This window comes from Euprymna scolopes, chromosome 16 (assembly GCF_053919585.1).
Source record: "Euprymna scolopes isolate OS-2025 chromosome 16, ASM5391958v1, whole genome shotgun sequence".
Lineage (NCBI taxonomy): Eukaryota > Metazoa > Mollusca > Cephalopoda > Sepiida > Sepiolidae > Euprymna > Euprymna scolopes.
This window is the reverse complement of record NC_136497.1, coordinates 121,054,529-121,078,142: the sequence shown is the minus strand read 5'-3', so window position 1 is coordinate 121,078,142 and position 23,614 is coordinate 121,054,529. Positions and strand designations below refer to the sequence as shown.

The 23,614-nt window shown below is 34.0% G+C and overlaps 1 pseudogene; it reads left to right on the top strand.

Moving 5' to 3' along the window:
- Positions 1-19,027: 19,027 nt before the first annotated feature.
- Positions 19,028-19,152, top strand: LOC145296557 (U2 spliceosomal RNA; annotated as a pseudogene).
- The last annotated feature ends 4,462 nt before the right edge of the window (positions 19,153-23,614 follow it).

Here is a 23,614-nt window from a genome sequence, read left to right as displayed (position 1 = left end):
TATATATACGGGTGAACAGAAAGTCCTTGGACCATTTTTAGTTTTAAAATTAAATATTGTTAAAATCACTTTTTCCCTTTTCGAATGAAGTAAGTATTTAGTCTAACTATTGGTCTAATTATTTTCAACAACAATATTAAAATAATTTTGTTTAAACTTTCAGAAAAATAAGCAAACGAGAGGCCATAATTCAGCTTCATTGCGCGGAAAGGACAAACTCTGAGATTATTAAGCTCTTGAAAGTGGCTAAATCCACCGTGTACCATGTTGTGAACAGATTTAAGGAACTTGGTACATCTGAAGACCGTCCTAGGAGTGGAAGACCTCGCACTGCTCGAACAAAGAAGGTGATTAAAGCTGTCCGAGAGAGGGTAAGGAGGAACCCGAAGAGATCTGCAAGACAAATGGCTAAAGACATGAATGTGAGCGTGACCTCCATTAGAACCATCGTAAAAAACGATCTCCAGTTGTCCCCCTACAATATGAGAAAGAGACAGTACCTCACACCTGCCTAAAAACACAAGAGACTTGAAAGAGCAAAGCTTTTTCTTGGAGAACTGAAGGCTGGCACGGCAGAGCGAGAGATCGTTTTTTTTATGAAACGCTCTTCACAATTGAAGCAACTGTTAACAATCAGAACGACAGAGTTTACGCAAAATCTTCAGCAGACATTGATGACTCCGTGAGAATAGTTTTCCGCCAACAAAAGCCGTCTTCCCTCATGGTGTGGGCTGCAGTCTCCAAATCTTGGAAGTCGCCTCTGATTTTCGTGGAGCAGGGGGTTAAGATCAACACAGATCGCTACATTAACGATATTTTGGTTCCAGCATTTGAAGAGATGAAGAAACACTTCAAAGATCAGCCTTTCACCTTCCAACAAGATGGAGCACCATCCCACACCTCCAGAAAAACTCAGGACTGGTGCCAACGTCATTTTCCATGATTTTGGAGTAAGGAGATGTGGCCTCCTGCATCGCCTGATTTTAATCCCATGGATTTTTCGGTGTGGTCTTTGTTGGAGGCAAAGGTCTGTTCTGTTGCTCATCCAAGTGTTGATACTTTGAAGACATTTCTTCTGAGTGAATGGGCTAAAATACCTCAGGAAACGCTGCGTGCCTCGGTTGGTAACTTCAGACAGAGAATTGAACGTCTAATCGAAAGGAAGGGACATCACATTGAAAATAAATAATTTGAATTTATTCTTGGTTTCATAGCTTATAATTTTCATTCATGTTTAATTCATATTTTTGTAATTTTCTATTAATAAACCACTTTTGAATTGGTCCAAGGACTTTCTGTTCACCCTGTATATATATATATATATATATATATATATATATATATATATATATATATATATATAAACAACTGATGATCCCTTAAAAAATAAATTATTAGTACTATAGTAAATTCGAGAGCGAGTTGATGCAGTTATTGCAGGTGATTAAATGACATACTTACTAGATGGTTTTCTAACGAATGATAATTTTTTTTTTTATAGTTTTTAAGGTTAAAACTTCAAAGACTATATATATATATATATATATATATACATATATATATATATATATATATATATATGTGTGTGTGTGTGTGTGTGTGTGTGTGTGTGTGTGTGTGTGTGTGTTGGGCTGATTAATCGGAATCGGAACTGGGAATCGGGAAAATCGACAAATTTGGGTGCATCGGAATCGATATCAGAATCAAAAAAATTGGTGCCTATTTTATGATGCCAAAACGATTCTTTTAATTGTCTTTTTTATTTGATTGTTTTTAAAGGGAAATCTTCCATTGCTGGTAATAATGATAAAATAATAAATATTTGTTGATTTTAAATAACCGATAAAGCTAAAATCGATAGATCATCCTCCACAAGTGTAATTTTTACGTTGACGAAAATATCTGCATACTCAACAGGTGTTTTTACAGAAACAAGAGAAAATAACAATTCTACAATTAAATACTAGGAGATTTATAAAGAATCGGAATGGGAATCATTAATCGTAGCGGAATCGGGAATTTAGTACAGAATCGGTAATTGTATCGGAATTGAAAAAATATTGGAATGACACCTGTTATTTTTCTAATATCAGGTTTCTTCTTGCGTTCTTTATTGTGTGCAGATTCAGCATTTGTAGCTCCGTCATGACTTGCAGCACGCCAGGGACATCCTACTTGAGTTAGTTTGTCCCATGAGTTTCAAATTTCAAATGTTTAGACCAAAAATTAGCTGAGACGTCTATTTTTTTAAAACTTTGATCCCAAATTTGACCCCTTAACATTTATTGTTTTAGGCTCAAATCAAAATAAAAAGTTTGATTTATGTCCAAGGAACCTACATCTAAAATTCAAGTATGTAGACCCAAAATTGGCGGAGAAGTTTGGTAAAGTTTTTTAAGGTCAACTCCTTGCATTTGACTCTTTTCCAGCGAAAGTTCTGACCGAAAGCAGATTAAAAAGATATTATCAATTCTCAATACCCCTTATGTCAAATCTCGAGTCTGTAGACTGAAAATTGACAGAGTAAAGTAATTTGGTAAGGAAATGTACACATACAGACAGACACACAGACCAATTCCACTGTTATATATATATATATATATATATATATATATATATATATATATATATATATATATATATATATATATATATATACTAGCATTTCAGCCCGCCGTTGGCCGGGTGTTTGGATGTGTATGTTGAACAAAAAAAAAAGTGGTAGTAGGAAGGCAGGCTCGAACCTGTACTGCGAAGGAGGAAGAGAACGGGGAAACCCCTGACGTCTTTGCTGTTACGACCTCCACCAAAAAGGAAGTGACGTAGATTTAAATTAAGGCTAGCCAATCGAAAGGATAAGATGACTTTCAAAAATATCGACGAAAAAAGTGACACCCTCTGTATAAAAGTGCCCTGTTAAAGGTGAAGGTGTTAATGTTTTTAGCCAATTTTTCGATATTTGTCAAACTTCAAAATTATACTGATTTTGATAAAATCCGTCGTTTCTGTTGAAAGTTTTAGGCAGACGTGCAAACATACATACATACATATATATTGGTAACTAAGACTTTTCGACTCAAACCGATTAACAAGATTGCCTATATCTGAATAACTTTTATGCCAAATTCCAAATGTTTAGACCAGAAATTGTTTGAGTAATTTGGTAGAGACCGCAGAGGTAAATAATAAAAAAAAAACTTTAACCCCTATTATGACCCCTGCACTTTCATTGTTTTGAGCTCAAATCAAGTTATCAAGTTAGATCCCTGTCCAAGAACCTATATCTAAAATTAAATTACTTATATCCAAAATTGGCGGAGGAGTTTGGTAGAGTTATCAAAGGTCAAAGCATTGAACTTTGACCCTCTAGCAGTCAAATTTCTGGCCGAAAACAGATCACAAAGATTTTCCTTAATCTCAGTACCCTGTATATTAAATTTCGAGTCTGTAGACTAAAAATTGACAGAGTTATTGCGTTGGAAAATGTACACACACAAACACACACACAGACACGTTCACTTTTATATATATACTAGCATGGGTGCCGGGCGTTGCCCGAGTGTTTGAGGGTATATGCTGAGCAAAAAACAAAACAAAAAAAAACCGTCAAGTTTTTTAAAATTTGACCTCTCTTATGACCCTTTAACTTTCATTGGTTTGGAATCAAATCAAGTTATTTAGTTAGATCCATGTCCAAGAATTTATATCTAAAATTTCAAGTGTTTAGACCCAAAGTTGTTGGAGGAGTTTGGTAGAGTTCTCAAAGGTAAAATCCTTGAACTTGGACCCCTTAACAGACAAATTTATGGCCGAAACCCGATCACATCGATTTTCCTAAATCTCAGTACCCTGTATATCAAATTTCGAGTCTGTAGACTTAAAATTGACAGAGTTATTGCGTAGGGAAATGTACACAGACAGACAGACAGTCACACAGACACACAAACACGTTCACTTTATATATATATATATATATGTATATATATACCTTACTGTATATACTTATGTATATATATGTGTGCTTGTTTTTGTGTGTGTGTATGTATGTGTGTGTGTGTGTGTGTGTGTGCCTGTTTGTATTCGTACACAGAGATATATTTTTCGTCATTTATTTAATGCTCAATTTGAGGCATTTGTATTTTTTGTTGAATTAATCAGTTGCATTGAATCCATTTTATCTCTTGCTAACAGACTTCATATTCCCACTTGCATTCGCCATTTTTGTTCTCTTGTTTCCTTTTCTTCCTCTTATACTCCATTTAAGCCAAGACATGCAACGTTAATTATCAGTCATGTTTTCTTTTTTGCTTTTTGCTTTCTGTTCACTATTACTCTGTTAGGTTTTCGATTGGTAATTTGCTGACCATGTTGACTCATTGCATCCCACAGGGTTGTGCAGTTTTCGATGTATTCTTATGGGATACGGCCTTACCACGTTTTTGATCTTTCAAAGTCATAGTATGCGCACAGGGCCCAATGAATCATTCGAGCCATTACATTGTCATTCACATGGTGCCAGATCACGCTCCCTTTCCTATCACTTCCACCCTCTTTTCTTTTTGTTGCTGTTATTTTTCCTCTTCTCTAATATATATATATATATATATATATATATATATATATATATATATATATATATATATATATACACTGTGTGTTCAAAATAAAGACTTCAAGACAAGGTGTTGATGACAACGAAAAGTATATATATATATATATATATATATATATATATATAAACTAGCAAGGGGGACCCGACGTTAGGCAGGATTGAAAGATGATCAACGATAGTCCTATATTTTTTTTTATTATAATCGAAATCAATAAAATTGCCAAATTTTCTAATCAAATCGATTGATTGCTATCACTACTTAGAAAACCCTTCGAGATGCACCGAAAAGGAAGCTTCACATGTTAGCCCGCAGTACCTAAGTCTACAATGCATTGTAGTTTACATTGCACTGTAGAGAACCTACTGTTGATTTAATTAAATTATTTTAGTTATGCAATGGCTTGAATAAAAGTTTAAAATATACAAATCAACTATAATGCTTTAGTTTTTCTCTAAACAGGAATATTCATTTCCAACGAGCACCTGTCATACTAAAGGACTTACTCTTGATTTTATATGCCTGATCTTACTGCTTGTTCGGTGATAATGGCTTGAATTGTGGTTTAAAATTAAAATGTCAAATGTCATGGTTAAATTGTGCTATAAACAAAAAAACATTCAATGCGACCTATCATATCACAGAGAAATTACTGTTGATTTTATATGTCGGACATTTCTGCTTGTGCGGTTACAAAGATCTCATGTGATGTTAGACTGTGTAAGATATTAACTGTCGTCAAAATCTTCCGTTCCTTCTTTGATCGGATTATTTCAATTATCAATGCTTATCGAAGATATTCCGATACAAGACCTAAGAATACTGCCAAGCACATAAAGCATAAAATGTCACAAACTGCGGCACAGTCGTTTTCGAGTCCATAGGAAAAGAAATCACACATATGGAGACAAAGTTCCTCATACATATATATATATATATATATATATATATATATATATATATGTGTGTGTGTGTGTGTGTGTGTGTGTGTGTGTTTTAATACCTACAGAAACTAGAGTTCCATCGTTTCGAGAATCATTAGTTTAGGAAGTTACTATTACAGTCGGTCGGGAGATTCAAACCAGGCAATGAAACCATCTCGATAATCTTTGTAAATGAATTTGTGTCATTGTAACAGCAACTTGCCATCGACTGCTCGCGGACAAGGACTATATATATATATATATATATATATATATATATATATATATATATATATATATATATATCATAATTTAGGAATTTAAAACTTGTGATTTGAAAATTTATGATATAGAAATTTGATTGTATGCAAGACAAAGAATACAGTATAGTAAAATGCATTTCTCTTGACCCATGAGTTTTCGATGTTTATACATCTCCTTGGAGGAAAAATGTTAGCAAATATTATAAAAGTTTGCACCTAATTTGCTAAAAGTAATAAACATAGCAAATGAGATTAAATGTTTTAAAAGTTTTTAAATCATTTTAGCTACATAGAATAAGGGAAAACTGGATATTGATGCAGCAAAAGAAAAAAAAAAAAGATATTGAACTTCAAATCGAAAGTGTATGCAAAATCATGTAATAGATACTCTTGGTAATCAGCAGGTAAAAAGATCAAACGCCTATTGTAATAACTCCCGGAAATCTCGTAACAATCCAATATATACATATTTCCACAGTTGTTTTTTAGTTTGATTGGATATCCGGCAAATCTTTGATTTTATCAACCGGTATTTTTTCGGTTTCAAAATTCAGTTCAAGTTTTCAATCAATTTGTTTATAAAAACCAAAAGATATCCGTAGACAGACATATAAAATTAAATAAATCAAATTAAATAAAATTAAATAAAATTAGATAAAATAAAATTGAAATTAAAATTAAATGAAAATGAAAATAATGAAATGTAATAATATATATATACATATACATATATGTATTCATATATATATATATATATATATATATATATATATATATATATATAGATATATATATATATGACTACTTCATTTAATCACAATAATTAATATACGAAAGTATAAATTTATGCGTAAACTTTAAGTATTTACTTCAACAGTGATCAATACGTAGGTAGAGTGAGGTGGTAAGTTATAAAATATACATGGCAATTAAGCTACATAGAATATTCCGAGTTTCATCCACTCTAGGATTCATCAGGCTTAAGCATAAACGCAGAATATTTAGTGTAGCTTAATTGCCATATATATTTTATAGCATACTATATCTATATATCTATCTATATATATGAGTGTGTGTATATATATATATATATATATATATATATATATATATATAGAGAGAGAGAGAGAGAGAGATGCAAACGTATAGATAGACAATAGTGCTTTTCTATTGGAATGCGAGAAATGCTAAGCTTTTACTGAAATACAATTTGTGCCTAAAAGAGTGGAAGAGCAAATAGACTTAACATCGCAGAACCGCAAAAGGCGCGAGAGGCAATCTTTAAAGATGATCGTTTCGAATTCTTTTCAAGTCTACAAAAGTTAAATAACGACTCGCGTTTTCATATTGGCTCATTAACTTCCAACAGCTGCAATGTCTGATGGCGTAACAATAGGTAAGTGTAGGAAACTGTTACTTAATAACAATAAAAAGGAAACAAGTAAAAAAAATATCATTCAAGCATCTTAACTTAAGAATAGAAGCACTCCGAACTCACACACCTCCCCCCCCCACATATATATATATATATATATATATATATATATATATATATATGATTACTTTATTTAATCACATACATTAATATGCGAAAGTATAAATTTATGCGTAAACTTTAAGTATTTACAGAGCTCAATACGTAGGTAGATACACTCTAGGATTCATCAGGCTTATAAGCTTATAAGCCTGATGAATCCTAGCGTAGATGAAACGCGAAATGTTCTGTGTAGCTTAATTGCCATATATTTTATAACTTACTATATATATATATATATATATATATAATTTAAAGGGGTTAGAACAGCAGTCTAAAGAGCAGAGTGTATTTAAATGAGATAGTAAAATCACTAATTTAATTAAAATACAAGAAAAGAAACGTGCTCGTTGTAGTTCAGATATATAACAAGCTCGCTAAGCCAATATCCATGAGCTACTTTAATATTTAGGAAGATGATTGATAATTTATAATTCAAATTCAAATTCAAATTAAAAATCTGTTTCATAAGAAGGAACAGAACAAATCCAATAAACTGTTCGATCGTTTCGGAAACGATGTTTTTATTGAGATAGACATTAAGTCATGGACAATAATTTTTACATGTAGTTCTTTTTTGAAACAAAGTCTCCTCATCAGCAAAAAAATATTGGGCGTTTTTTCTTTTTAATAAAAGACACCATAAATAGACGTAGCATTTTAAAAGTAAAGCATATGTATGTGGAAAATATTAAAATATAAAGGAAAATCGTTACTTATTGATGTTGATAAACAAAGTAAGATAAGTTGAGAATAAAAATTAGAATAAAATTATAAAGCTTAATTTGTTTTAAATATAAGGTTATAATAAGGTGTGTTTTAGAAAATTTAACAAATATATATATATATATATATATATATATATATATATATATATATATATATATATACTTTCTAATGCTTCGCCTTTTGAAAATCGTAATTATCGTCAAAGCATGCATTAGGATGTTGAATGTACCTTATAAATGCTTGAAAGGATGAATGTTCAAAATGAACGCCAAGGGAATATTTTAACGGCTAGAATACGGCTAGTAACGCCTAATTTAAATTAAATAATAGATTTAAAAAAATAAAGGGAGATAATTGTATTTGGCTAGGAAATGATCAAAGGGAGATAATCATCCTTTATGCTGTTTTATATAATATAAGACAATCTTATTGAAAGTGATTAAATAAAATTAACAATATTTTAAAATCTTACGGGAATCATATCTACAAAGTGCACAGAATCCATCCAACAACAATAAACCAAAGTCCGTAAGCATAAAACAGACATAGGGATATGTCTTACATTAGCGATGAGGGGACTTTCCACGTAAATGACTAACTTGACAATCAAAACACTCGCATATAGGGGGTACATGTACCCACATGAACTTCTTCAGCATCAACGAGAATACCAAGAGGTGACAATAAAGATTCGTAAAAAGGATTCTATCATCCGCTTTTTTAGTACTATGAGTGGAGAAGCTGGATTTCGAAAAAAATAACATCTGAAACATTACGAATATATGTAGCCAATAATGTTTGTATAAATAAACTTATAAAATATTATTTATGTCTGGGTTTGCGTATTTTTGTGGGTTTTTGTATAAACGAAGGAATGTATATATATATATATATATATATATATATATATATATATATATATATTTATAACTCTGTGAACTTTGATGACTTGATTGGATTGCTTGCTTGAATCTTGTCTTCTACGATCGAGTAATTCCATCTCTCAAAACAGGGATTACAAGTGATATATATGTGTGTGTGTGTGTGTGTGTGTGTGTGTGTGTGTGTGTGAGTGTGTGTGTGTGGGCGTTGATCAGAAGTTAACGAATTGGGGCGGAGAGTTATATATTTTCATTTTGATTCTACACACACACACACACACACACACAAACACACACACACACACACACACACACACACACACACAGTTTTTATCCCACTACTATATATAATGTTTTATATAATCTTCGAATAGGAATTATCTCTATGAAAATAAATACGCAATCTGCATGAATTATACTGTCATATTTAAAAATATTTACTATCTTTTGTGTAATCAGGGTGTATTTTCAGCTTGAAAATAAGATAGATTATTTATTTATTTACCCTCACGACCGATCAGCGAAAGAAATTCTTATATGAAAAACCATTACTTACGCCGTAGAAATGCTTATTCTACCTATGTAAAGATGTAAAAAAATAATGTTCCAAAATAATGACTCCATTTTTCTAATCCGCTCGAATGGATGCAAATTGAATTATTGGAATAACTGTACTAATGTATTAAGAGTTTTATCCGTCTGTTGCAGATATTAACTATGTTAGACTCTAAAAACATTCCCTGTCATGAACGTGCGCCAATAGCAGAGATACGGCATTGGATTACCATTAAAAAGTGCAAAACCACTTGAGGATAAGAGATAATGAATGTAAGGTGATAGTGTGGTTAATTTTAAATTGAGTAGAATTTGATTATTTTAAGGGTCAAATCAACAAGAGCTCATATACATTGGACTTGAAAGCAACCATATTGTAGTCGGCAGAGAAGCTAGCTAACGGTACAGAGTTCCACAAGCGTGCAGTTCTAAGAAAGAACCTTTGTTCATGCAATCCAGGTTTAAGTTTAGGCTCCGATAGAGAGTGATGGAAAATTATTGATAGTGGTTTCAGCTAGTCGAGTGTTTTTGTGATAGTTTGGAGCCCAGACGAGCATTCGTCTTGGAAATTACGATAGAACAGAAACACGCTCGCAATATCTCTTCTGCAAGAAAGAGGTTGTGGGGAAGGGGCATCAGGACGTTCGAAGCCGATTTTAAATTCTATCGAGGCAGGATAGGACGCACTGAGCAGATATGGCAATAGTACTCTATTCTATTCCATAAACGTTACTCCTATGTTTGCTAGAAATTAATTGATTATTTGTATTTTTCGGACAACTACTCTCTCTTTGGCAATATACTCACAAATATTCGACTGATACAACATCCAAGTTTCTTCAGGTGTGGCTTGTCGCAATCAAGAAACTTTATGCCAAAATAGAGAATTTTATAAACTGAATTTTTAACTGCTGAAGTAAGTTGTTCTTATTCTGCCAAAAGACGTCTTAAGTTGATAATTTTGACTAGCAGGACTCGTGGAAATTCCACAGAGGACTCGTTCATATGTAATATATTGATGTTGGCATTCCGTAGATGTTCAGCGTAAATGGAGACGGTTTGATATTATTGTAGCTCTTTCGTTAAAACTGCAAAGGCGTTTATCTATGCTAGCAGGGACACCCGGCGTAGACCAGTCGTAAAGTACGCTTAAATATTATATTTTAATTCTGGCAGATGTCGTATATATTACTATGTTCTAGCGATTTTTATATCTTATAAAGTTGTGATTTCAAAAATAAAAAAAATATATACCTATATGATTTGGGTGCATATGCTTGAATCGAAACCGTAACCGAAACCAAAATTTATATATATATATATATATATATATATATATATATATATATATTGCTGTGGTGGCACCCACTCATTTACATATGTGGATAATATTACACATAAATAACAAGAATCGGTTAGTCTGAGTGGGTGTTAACCAGAAGCCATCGAAGGCCGAGCCGAGAGCAGATATGTTCTCCAGCCAAGACTCTCTTACATGACAACCATTATGTAAATATACTGTAAATATACTTTTCCCTAATACACTTCTTATTGATTTACCTTTGTTTGTTGAGTCTTCATTTGTATTGCCTTATACGTTATTTGCAAACTTAACACACACACACACACACACACACACACATATATATATATATATATATATATATATATATATATATATATATATATATAACTTGAATTCCTTCATATATAATCGAAACCACAACGAATACTTATGAAGAATTTTGATGAAATTATTTATAAAAAATGTAGATGACTATCAGTTATAATCGAAACCAACACCAAAACTTATGAAGAATTCTTGATAAATTATTTATAAAAAAATTACATGACTTGAGTGTCATCAGCTATAATCGAAACCGAAAACAAAACTCATGAAAAATTATGGTTAAAATAATTGATTACAAAAAATGGAAGCCCATAAGAATAAAACGACAGTTAGTCGGATGTAAGCGTGACACACAAAATAAATAACACACACACACACACACTATCCTATTTATATATAGATTTTATTTTTAATTAATATACGACTTTTTTTATCGATATTAACGATTTTTGGATATCCATTTGAGAATATCAGTCTCTGTGTGTTAGGGAATGGCACATCCTCCTTGCTAGAAAAAGACAACCACAGTACTTTAGCAAGTACTATATTATAAGGACATTGATTAAAAAGTGGTCGTCCCAAGTTCGAACCCAGTTCGTTCGTTACATCAAGCCCACATTTGACCTTGTGTCTAATCTGCTGGAAAGGAAGTAAATAAAAATAATCCGCGAAGTCACACGTGTTTATACAACTAAACTGTTGCTCTGTGTGTTGATTCTGTTCTCAATCATGTAGCGAGAATATAACAGAGAATGTTAGGATAAAACCTTCAACATTGCCAACACTAAAACGTATTATTAATTACTTATTAATTATAAAAACGTATTATTAATTACTTATTAATTATTAAAACGTATTATTAATTACTTATTAATTATTAAAACGTATTATTAATTACTTATTAATTATTAAAACGTATTATTAATTACTTAATACCTTTATCAAAATATACCGCATTATCAATAGTTAGCAAGGCGGCCCGACGTTGCCCGGATCAACGAATATTACATATTTCCATTAATCTTATCATCATCGCAATTGGTGAAAACACCTATTTTTCAATGAAACCAATTGATTGCTTGCTCTAGTCGGGGACCCAGCACTGTGCACCGGGAGGGAAGCTTCACACACCTACACGGATTGACCCGGTTTACAATATATTACTGTCTTATTTGACATTATAGAGAACTTACTGTTGATTTTATATATTATTTTATATAAAACAGTTTAATAAAAGTTTAAAATGCAAAATCAAGAATAATCGTTAAATTGTGCTATAAACAGAAACATTAATTCTAAACGCGCTTCTGTAATATTAAAGAACCTAATGTTAATTTTATACGCTGGTCCTTTCTTAAAACTTCTCAGATACACTTGTATAAGGGTATAACGCTATACCCTTATAAGGGTATTCATTTGTGTAAGGGTATAACACTATACCCTTATAAGGGTATTAATTTGTATAAAAGTATTAATTTTGGTCATAGTAGAACTATTCCTTCTTTAATCAAATTTGTTCGCGTATCGTTTTTCTATACTTATCAGAGGTATTCCGATACAAGCCTTATCTAAGAACACTCACAAACACATGTAGTACATTTGTATAACAGTTCAAAAATATTGGCCGTTTAAGAGTCTATAGGGAACGAACTAAAACCCACATGCACACAGATACATATACACAGACAAAGTGCCTTTATATATACGGAGAGATGATTAAAGAAAGAAAAATTTTAAACAGAAGACGTAATTTTATACTTCTTGTAAATAATTCATAACGAAATTATATTGGATAAGACTTTGCAACGTGACGTCATATCTTTTGACGTAGTTTCCAATAAAGGAAGACACCAAATCTTTGTCATGACTAACATATGCATCTATAAACGTGAGAATATGCGCGCGCGCGCGCGTGTGTGTGTGTGTGTGTGTGTGTGTGTGTGTGCGTGTGTGTGTGTGTGTTTCGGAGGACGCTTCTCAACCTATATAATCAACGAATTTTTGATTTGCAGACTTTTGATTTATTTGGTATCCAGTGTATTGAGACGGATAGAAAACTTTTTAATCAGTTTTCACCCGGAAAAAAGGGTAGCTAAGAGACCAAAATAAAAAAAGAAAGAGTTTCTACTTGACGGTCATTGGATTTGTCAACTGTTCTACGACTGCGCATGCGCGGTCGTGAAACCTGAAAGTTCCCTTAAGAAAAGGTACGGTGCACAACACGTTCTAAAGATTATATCAAGCTGGGCTAATGGTTTTCGAACTTGCATCACTATCTTTAAGTTTTGGTTTTCATCTCAACGCGAGTATTTTTTTTTTTACTTTCAAGAAGTGATCTGTTGAGAAAAAAATATAATACTCGCATACACCTGTCTCAGTTTCTTGCCGTTTATTTTCTAACTCAATTTTATCCAATGAATTTAACGTTTCTTTGAATACCTACACCATTTCTCTTTATAATAAACTAGCAAGGAGACCCGACGTTGCCCAGGATTGAATAATGAGCAGCAAGTATCACACGCTCCTGTATTTTTATTGTTATCGAAATCCGTGAAATTGCTAAGGAGTAAACATCACATGCCCCCATGCAGTAACTTAACCCAAAATATATGTTATTGTACATTGCACTCTAGAGAACCTTATGTTTCTTTTATATTTTTTTTAATATATAAACGTCTTTCCAGTTAACGAAAAAAAAAATGAAGAAATTTACGTGCGGGGTTTGAACCTACAGACCACTTCATGCAAAAGAAGAAAATAAAATAAAAATAAAAAAAAAACTTACTCGCAGTAGAATTTTCACGGCGCATTGTTCTGTCGTTGTTGCTAAGCTACGACATGGAAAAATGGCCGATAATAGATAAATGAAAATAACGGTAAAAATAAAATATAAATAAAAAATATCGATTATCGGTAATTAACGAGGGTACAAAAATAAAATATCGATTATCGGTAATTATCCGGGTTATTCAGCGACAAAACTTAACTAAGATCACTCCCAGACTTATACACTAAAGTTCTGTACATTTTAAAGAAAATCTGTTCAGCTGTTTCCGAGTCTATACGGAACGAACTCACAAGCAGAGACAAAGTTGCATTTATATAATTGTAGAGATACGAAATCTGCAATAATTAAAATATAACATTTATGCGTATTTTATGAGCAGGCAACGTCAGGCGACCTGCTAGTATAAACAAAAATGTGAAATTTACTTTTCTTTCGTTAATCTTTTATTGCCATGACAATTAACAACAACAACAACAACAACAACAACAACAAAAATACCAATCATCATCGGCTCTAGCTCCCTCCCCGAAATTAAACTATTCCTCATAGTGGAAACTGAAGTGATTACGCGGCGGTGGGGGGGTATTGCGTGGATGACAGGTATCTGCTGAAATTCTAGGAAGAGTTGGCATAAGGATCCATCGTCCTCTGGTTTTCTTCGTGGTCTATGCGAAGACAAGAATCTCTATGCCAAACCTGACGTGAGCCGCAAAGAAATGAATGGTAAGAGTAATGAAGTTGCTTCTTTCTCATTGTTTTGTGTATTTGGATCATGCCTATGAGATGCTCATCTCGAGTGTCTAAGTTTTTCAGTACAGGGGTTTGTCAGAACCTTTCTCAACAAGTAAATCCTGACTAAATATATAAAATCATCAGTATTTGCAGTCCAAATAAGATCTGGCTATGGCTAACCCACACTGGCTTTTAGAAGGAATGGGGCACCTTCTTCGTGTTGCTATCTCAAGTAATAGCACGAAATTGAATACTTTACCAAACTGCAGATTAGATTTATTCTTGTCCGAGATTCAGCAGGATTAAGAGATAAAACAAAGATATACTGACATTATAAAATGATCTATTGGGGTGAGAGAAACAATATTTTTAACTTCTTTACTAAGCGTTTTGAGAAATAAACACCAGCATTCATTTTTTTTTCCGAATTGTTATTCTCATGTTCATAGTTGTTCTTTCTCTGCGTTTCTAGTCAACTCATCTTCTGACCTTATTTCCAAAATATTTTAAATATTATTATTATTGGCTCACATGGAGCTTTCACACAAGTCAACAAACGATCTGATTGGACACCTGTGGTATTCTCTGGAATCTGAGTGACAACAAGTTTCCCCAGACATCCAGACCTCTCCACCTCCTTCGATAGCATTTACAAATGAATTTGCATCATCGCAACCGCCGCTTACCATTGATTTCTCGCTGGTAGTGGCCATTGGTTTATGCTGGAATTCGAGTGGCACTCAGCCTCCCCAAGGTCCCAGTTCTCTTTGCGCTTGTCCAGCCGAAGTCTGGTTAGCGCTCGCTCCTCGGTCTTTCAGTCCTTATTCACCCTTCTCGGCCCTTTGGTATCATTTTTTTTTGGGGGGGAGGATCGGTGATAAAACAATGGGGGGAGTGCATGATGGGGGGGTGTAGAACTTGTAAATATGCAGTTTCGGTGTTCTTCATTCCCTGTAACGCTTATTCGTTATATTGTCTTGTATTATTCTCCGCATTCAAGGGGTTCCCTTAATATTTCAGTCGCTTTCATTATCGTTAGTCGTTGTACTTTTGCCGTTATTCCTCTGATTCCAATTTCTGACATTCTTTTTTCGAAGTTTTTCGGGATTGTTCCTAGTGCTCCTACTATTATCGGTACTATTTGGTTTTTCTTCATCATCCAAATCCCTTTTAACTCTCTGGCTAGCTCTGTGTATTTGCTTCGTTTCTGCTTTTCTTTCATACTCACCCTGTGGTCAGCTGGGACTGCAAAGTCCACGATTATTATTATTATTATTATTATTATCATCATTATTATTATTATCATTATCATTATCATTATCATTATTATTATTATTATTATTATTTATCTATAATTCTTTTCAGTATTTTTAAATTTTTGTTTTATTTTTTCTATTTTATTTTTATTTTTTGGATGTATTAGACCATAAAATCTAATCTTGATCGCTCTTCAAGGCCTGTGGCGCAGTGGATAGAAGCGTTGAGTTTTTACGATTCCAGTTGAGCATGGTCTGAAGATAACGGTTTAAATTCTACACAAGCATGTCAGGATTAATTATCCGAAAATGTGATGAGACGACATCTATGGAAGGCAGTTACAAGACTCATTATAGAAATGCTGTCTCGGTTTCTTACCTGAAGTAGACCAGAGGAATAGTTGACCGAAACCTGATAAAACAACAATTATGAAAATGATGATATCAATCCGAAAAAAAAAAAAATGAATACAGAAATAATTAAGCTTCATCAGAAACGATTCCAATATAAAATTTAAAAAATCTATTATAGATAAAAAAAAAATGAAATTTAATGGAACATTTGATTATTTATGTATCTCATATAAAAATCAAAAGGAAGAAGGCCCCTTGATTTCTTAGAAGTCCGAATGAAGTAAAATAAAACAGAGAGACCTATCTTTCCCCGACACCGTATGCAACCGTTGAAACCTTGTTGTTTTCAATGTTTCAATGAATAACCACCACTAAGGAAGACTCATCGTACATTCCAGATAATTATGAAACATGATTGTTGTATACAAATGTCTGACTCACTTAAAAACTTTGCCATTTTGGCTAGAATCAAAGTGTAGTATCTGTTCTAATGCCGCACTGTTCTTTTTATCGATCACTATCCGTTAAGGAGAAATCTTTCTACCAAAGATATTTTTAATTTTATTTCCATTCATATTATCTTTTTTTTTAGGGTTGTTAGATTTCCCTCCATAAAATCAACCGTGTGTCTCAAATTGCCCTCGTAGAGAGGCAAATAAAATATCGCCAATCGGTAAAATCTTTTTTTATGCAATTATCCTATAAAATGGCTGGCCGAGCGAATCTTGACAGCGACTGCACATATCGATAAACGAGATGTCACAAAGGTAACTCATTCAGTCTCCAGTTAGAATTGATGTGGAAGCTACCGGCAATGATTTGAGGTGTACAAAGCGATGGATTGTGAGATCGAATCGTTGCGCAGGTGTTCGTTGATGGCGAGAAAGCTTGCTCATCGACAGCTGATTCTTATTTGGGAACTACAAAATCCGTTTCGATAAGAAAGGACATGGAAACGACGGCATCGTGTTACTCAAACAGAAAATTGGACATTTGATGGAATGCGCAACTGGAATTCGTTGCAACGGATGGGGTCAGTTGAGTACATTGATCGTAAAAACTTCTTGGCAAATTTGACGCTGACTTATTGATTTGCAGATGTTATTGATCTTTCCCAATCATTTTCGCTAATATCTCTTCTATTATATAAAGGAACTTTGTCTGTGTCTATGTGCGTGCGTGCATGTGAATTAGTTCCTTATTAATTCTGAAACGGCTGTGAGTGTTCTTACGTAAATTTTGAATTGGAATGCGTCCAACATGTATCGGAAATTGGTAATCGAAAAAAAAATCAGATTCAAGAAGAAGGTTCGATTTTGAGCAATGTTGATATTTTCATACAACCAAATATCACAAGTGTATTTTCACAAGCAGAAAGGCTACACGTATAAAATCAACAGTAAATATAAACAGTGTACTGTAGACTACACTGTATTGTGGATTAAGTGAGTGCGATGTGACATGTGAAGCGTCCTCCTAATAAACTGCAGGGTTGTCCCTAACTAGAGCAGTCAGTCATTCGATTTGATTATAAAACAAATATGCGATTTCACCGATTTCGATAATATTAAATGTATTGTAGTCGAGAACATTTGATGATCCTTACTCAATCCCGAACAACGTCGGGTCTCTTTGCTTGTTTTAAAAATATCTATATATTAATACGATAGTGTGTGTTATTTTCAGTTTCACGCTTATATCCGGGTCTTTTAATTGTTATGTAATTCCATTTCTTTTCATAAATAATTTCACCAAGAATTCTTCATAAGTTTGGTTTCGGTTTGGATTATAGCTGATGGCACTTAAGTCATCTATTTCTTATAAATAATTTACCACGAATTAATCATAAGTTTTGGTTTCGGTTTCGATTATAGCTAATGGCATCACAATAATTTATTAAAAAAAAACTATTTTATCAAAAATTCTTGAAAAGTCTTGGTTTCGGTTTCGATTCAGCTGAAGGCACCTCAGTAATCTATTTTTTTTATAAATAATTTTATCAATAATTCTTCATATATATATATATATATATATATATATATATATATATATATATATATATATATATTTATTTATTCATAAGTTTGGAATTCGGTTTCACTTTCCAGCTGATGAACCCAAGTCATATAAATATATTTTTACTTTTGAAATCGCAACTTTATAATATAACAAAAATCGATCAAAAATTAACTCTATAATAATATATACTAAATATGCAAGAAAAATATATTTAATTGTATTTTAAGATCTGATTACGCCGGCCGTCCCTGCTAGCTTGGGAAAATTCTTTTGCAGTTTTAACCAAGGAGCTACAATAATGGTCAAGATCCAAGTGTAGCATCTGTTCCGGCAGATACTGCAAGCAAAGACCATATGTGGGGGCGACCCCACATATAAGACCTTGGTCAATGTAGGGGCAACCCTTCATACCAATTGTCACTATCCAGCTCCCCTACTTCCCGGGGAGTTGGTCCCATTTCCCCTTCACTCCTCACATTAAAAATCGGCCTTGTGCCTAATTTGCTCGGTGGGGGAGTAAATAAATACCATCCTTGGCCGTTTGGTCAAGATCAAAGTGTAGTATCTGTCCGGCAGATACTGCAAGCTATGACTAGCTATGACTAGCAAAGACCAGATGTGGGGGCAACCCCACATGCCTGACCTTTAACCAGCTCCCATTTCCACCTCTCGGGAGCTGGTCCCCATTTTCCCTTCACTCCTCACATTAAAAATTGGCCTTGTGCCTAATTTGCTCGGTGGGGGAGCAAATAAATACCATCTTGGCCTTTTGGTCAAGATCAAAGTGTAGTATCTGTTCCGGCAGATACTGCAAGCAAAGACCATATGTGGGGGCGACCCCACATATAAGACCTTGGTCAATGTAGGGGCAACCCTTCATACCAATTGTCACTATCCAGCTCCCCTACTCCCCGGGGAGTTGGTCCCCATTTCCCCTTCACTCCTCACTTTAAAAATCGGCCTTGTGCCTAATTTGCTCGGTGGGGGAGCAAATAAATACCATCCTTGGCCTTTTGGTCAAGATCAAAGTGTAGTATCTGTTCCGGCAGATACTGCAAGCTATGACTAGCTATGACTAGCAAAGACCAGATGTGGGGGCAACCCCACATGCCCGACCTTTAACCAGCTCCCATTCCCACCTCTCGGGAGCTGGTCCCCTTTTTCCCTTCCCCCTCCCTTCACTCCTCACATTAAAAATCGGCCTTGTGCCTAATTTGCTCAGTGGGGGAGCAAATAAATACCATCTGTTCCGGCAGATACTGCAAGCAAAGACCAGATGTGGGGGATACCCCATATAGCTGACCTTTAACCAGCTCCCATTTCCCACCTCTCGGGAGCTGGCCCCCTTTTTCCCTTCCCCGTCCCTTCACTCCTTACATTAAAAATTGGCCTTGTGCCTAATTTGCTCGGTGGGGGAGCAAATAAATACCATCTGTTCCGGCAGATGCTGCAAGCAAAGACCAGCTATGACTAGCAAAGACCATATGTGGGGCTAAACCCACATATCTGAACTTGGTCAAGGTAGGGATCACCCTACGACCACAGTTACTATCCAGCTCCCATTTCCCACCTCTTGGAAGCAGGATCCCCCTTTCCCTACCCCTCCCTCTCTCTCCACATTAAAAAACGGCCTTGTGCCTAATTTGCTTGGTGGGGGAGCAAATAAATACCATCTGTTCCGGCAGATGCTGCACTTAAGATAATTTGTACCAGTCAATGGAGGGGAAACCCTCTATACTGGGACAATTATTATTTTTGGTAACCAGAGTGCCCCCTTTTTGCCTACTTTTATGGGAGCTGGTTTTTACCTCACATTAAAAACGGCCTTGTGCCTAATTTGCTCAGTGGGGGAGCAAATAAATACCATCTGTTCCGGCAGATGCTGCACTTAAGATAATTTGTACCAGTCAATGGAGGGGAAACCCTCTATACTGGGACAATTATTATTTTTGGTAACCAGAGTGCCCCCTTTTTGCCTACTTTTAGGGGAGCTGGTTTTTACCTCACATTAAAAACGGCCTTGTGCCTAATTTGCTCAGTGGGGGAGCAAATAAATACCATCTGTTCCGGCAACCCCACATATAAGACCTTGGTCAATGTAGGGGCAACCCTCCATACCAATTGTCACTATCCAGCTCCCATACTCCCCGGGGAGTTGGTTCCCATTTCCCCTTCACTCCTCACATTAAAAATCGGCCTTGTGCTTAATTTGCTCAGTGTGGAAGCAAATAAATACCTCAAAGTGTAGTATCTGTTCTTCAGATGCTGCACTTCAATTTCTTGTTCTCTGTCAGTGGCGGAGAAATCCTTCACGACTGAGACAATTTTTATTTTTGTTCCTTTTCTCCACGTTAAAAAACGACCCTGGTGTCTAGCTCTGTCCCGTGGGGAGGCATAGTAAATAGGTACAATAATATCAAAGCGTCTCCATTTACGCTGAACATAAACAGAATTACAAATCAATATATTGCATATGAATGAGTCCCCTGTGGAATTTCCACTGGTCCCACTAGTTCGTATTATTTGCATTATTTAGAGTACTGTAAAAAACGTTTCGACGGACGTATATTTCGACCTTCTTCAGAATTCATCATGCCGAACTCGGGAATATTTTTGTCGAAATCGGGAATCTGCACGGAATTTAAAACGTAATCCTTTTGTTAATCCACAGGAGTAGCATGAGCTCGTTCACTATGAATGCTTTTGTTTTATGAACTATTGATCTCATATTTATTTAAAAAACTGCAATGGCATGAAATAAAAAGACATTTATAAATTCTTATATAAAAATAATCTACACCTCTCTCTCTCTCTCTCTATATATATATATATATATATATACATATATATATATATATACATATATATATATATATATATATATATATATATATATATATATATATATAACTGGTAGTCGAATGGAAAATAATAAGACAAGCTACCACGTGCAGACATTTAGACGACCCATGTAAATTATGCCTCCATGAAAAATTTGCTATACTGTACTTATAAGAACCCCAAAATCTATTAAACTGTAGACGAGAAATAGCAAACAACTGTGTTCACAAAATAAAACTTACTCTAAGATAGCGATACAAGATAGTTTTAAAACTAACAATAACAAGAGAAAACAAACAAATAAATAAATTAAATAAACAAATATACATAAACGACCACACATATATGTATATATATATGTCTATATATGTGCATGTATGTGTGTACACATAGGTATATTTATATATATATATATATATATATATATATATATATATATATATATATATATAAGAAGGAAAACGTCTACCTTAATCCACTAACCTAGCTCTAAAACAGATCCTTTGTTCGATAAAATGCATGCCCATTGGCTGATAGGAAGGGACGCGGTGGATACTAGAAAGCTGATTGGCTGACTAAAAATCCTCAACATATATAAAAACAAGAAACAACAACAGAATCCGCGCATAAGCCTGACGAATCCTACACTGGATGAAACGCAGAATATTCAGTGTAGCTTAATCGCCTTATATATTTTATAAATTACTATATATATATATATATATATATATATATATTTGTTTGTGCATCGATATTTATATTAAACACCTTTTTTTCTATTTATTTAAAAAGAAAATACAACTTTGTTATATAAAGAGCATGGAATAGCATTCATCTGCAAATGATTTACCTAATTTGCATATTCTTTTAAACATCCATTTTAATTAATTCCTTATTAGTTTTTTTTTCGGTTTTCTTATAGAATAATCTTCTTTACTTAATTATCAATTGCAATTAAATTAATGCAGATATTCTACATGATTTATACTTGAGTAATACTTGCGTAAAAAGGTCATAGTAAGCACAATTCTCTTTCTCTATCTATTTATGTATGCGTATATGTATTTGTTTTAAACATTGCCTACCAAACTCCTCTGTCAGTTTTTGGTCTACAGACAGGAAACTTAATATATAGAGTATTAGAACCCACGTGAAACTTTATATTTGGGTTTTAGCCGGGGGAAACCAGTTCAAAAGAGTGAAAATGATAAAGAAAATGAAATTTTCCAGGTGAAGGTTGAACGACGGCATAACGAATATGCATGCGTGATGTAATAGCTATTTGTTCATGTTTTAATTTTTAGCTGTGTAGCCAACATGTCTTTATAGTACAGTCATTAACGTAAAAGGAAAAAGTAAATCGTAAGCTAAATGTTTGGTTTTCGAATCTCGGTGTGGTAAACGAGTTATTTTTTGCAAACTTTTTAAATCATTGCTATATATTAGGTCAAATATAATCTTCTATAATATAAGTATCATCTGCCTGCTTAAATGTCTGTATGTATGCATGTCTCGCAAAAACTTTCAATAGAGGCAACGAAATCTCACAAGATCCATACCATTTTGAAGCTCGACCTTTTGGACGACAAATATCGAAAAATTGGCTCAAAACATTAATTTATTCACCCTCAACTGGGTACTTTTCTACATGAATGGGGTTGCTTTCTTTGCAGATATTTTTGAAAGTCATCCCCTCTTTTTGATTGACTAACCTTAACTTAAACAGGCGTCATTTTCGGTTTGACGATGGGCGCAACAGCAAAGACTTCACGTTTTTTTTTCACGTTCTTTTCCCCCTTCGCGGTACGGGTTCGAGCCTGCCTGCTACTACCACTTTTTCTTCTCAACACACACCTCCAAACACCTGGGCAACGCCTGGTTCTCAGGCTAGTTTAATAATAAATACGAAATCTACATGAATTAAAATATTATATTTAAGCATATTTAACGATCAGGCTATGCCGGGGAACTTGGTAGTTTAACTACAAAATTAAATCCACCATAACTGATTTCGATTTATTTGGCAGCCATTTTAATCTTCTGCTGTTTGTTTCTTTATTTTTGTTCTTTCGTTCGGTCTTTTAACAATTCAATACTTTTTTCCTTCCTTTCCGTCTTCTTTCGTTCTTTCCCTTCGTTCTTACTTTCTTTTGTTCTTTATTTTCTTTCTTATTTTCTTTCTTATTTTATTTATTCATTCGTCTTCCATTTCTTGTCAGCGCTCATCTTTCTTTCGTCTTTCCAATCTATTATCTCCCCAACTCTTTTCTTTTATTTTTCCTTGCTCTCTTCTCACTTAAATCGTACATATCATTCCCTTTTCTTTTCAACTCATTACTTTCCTTCGATTCCATTTGATCTGCAGCCGAAAACAACCATTCTCGGAGGGTTAAGCTCGAATTTGTTCGCTGAATGTGCACCACCTGCAGCGAAAATAAACAATTATTACGAAATGTGCAACGAGGTGCAATATGCAATTAACTGCGAAATCACTGTAAT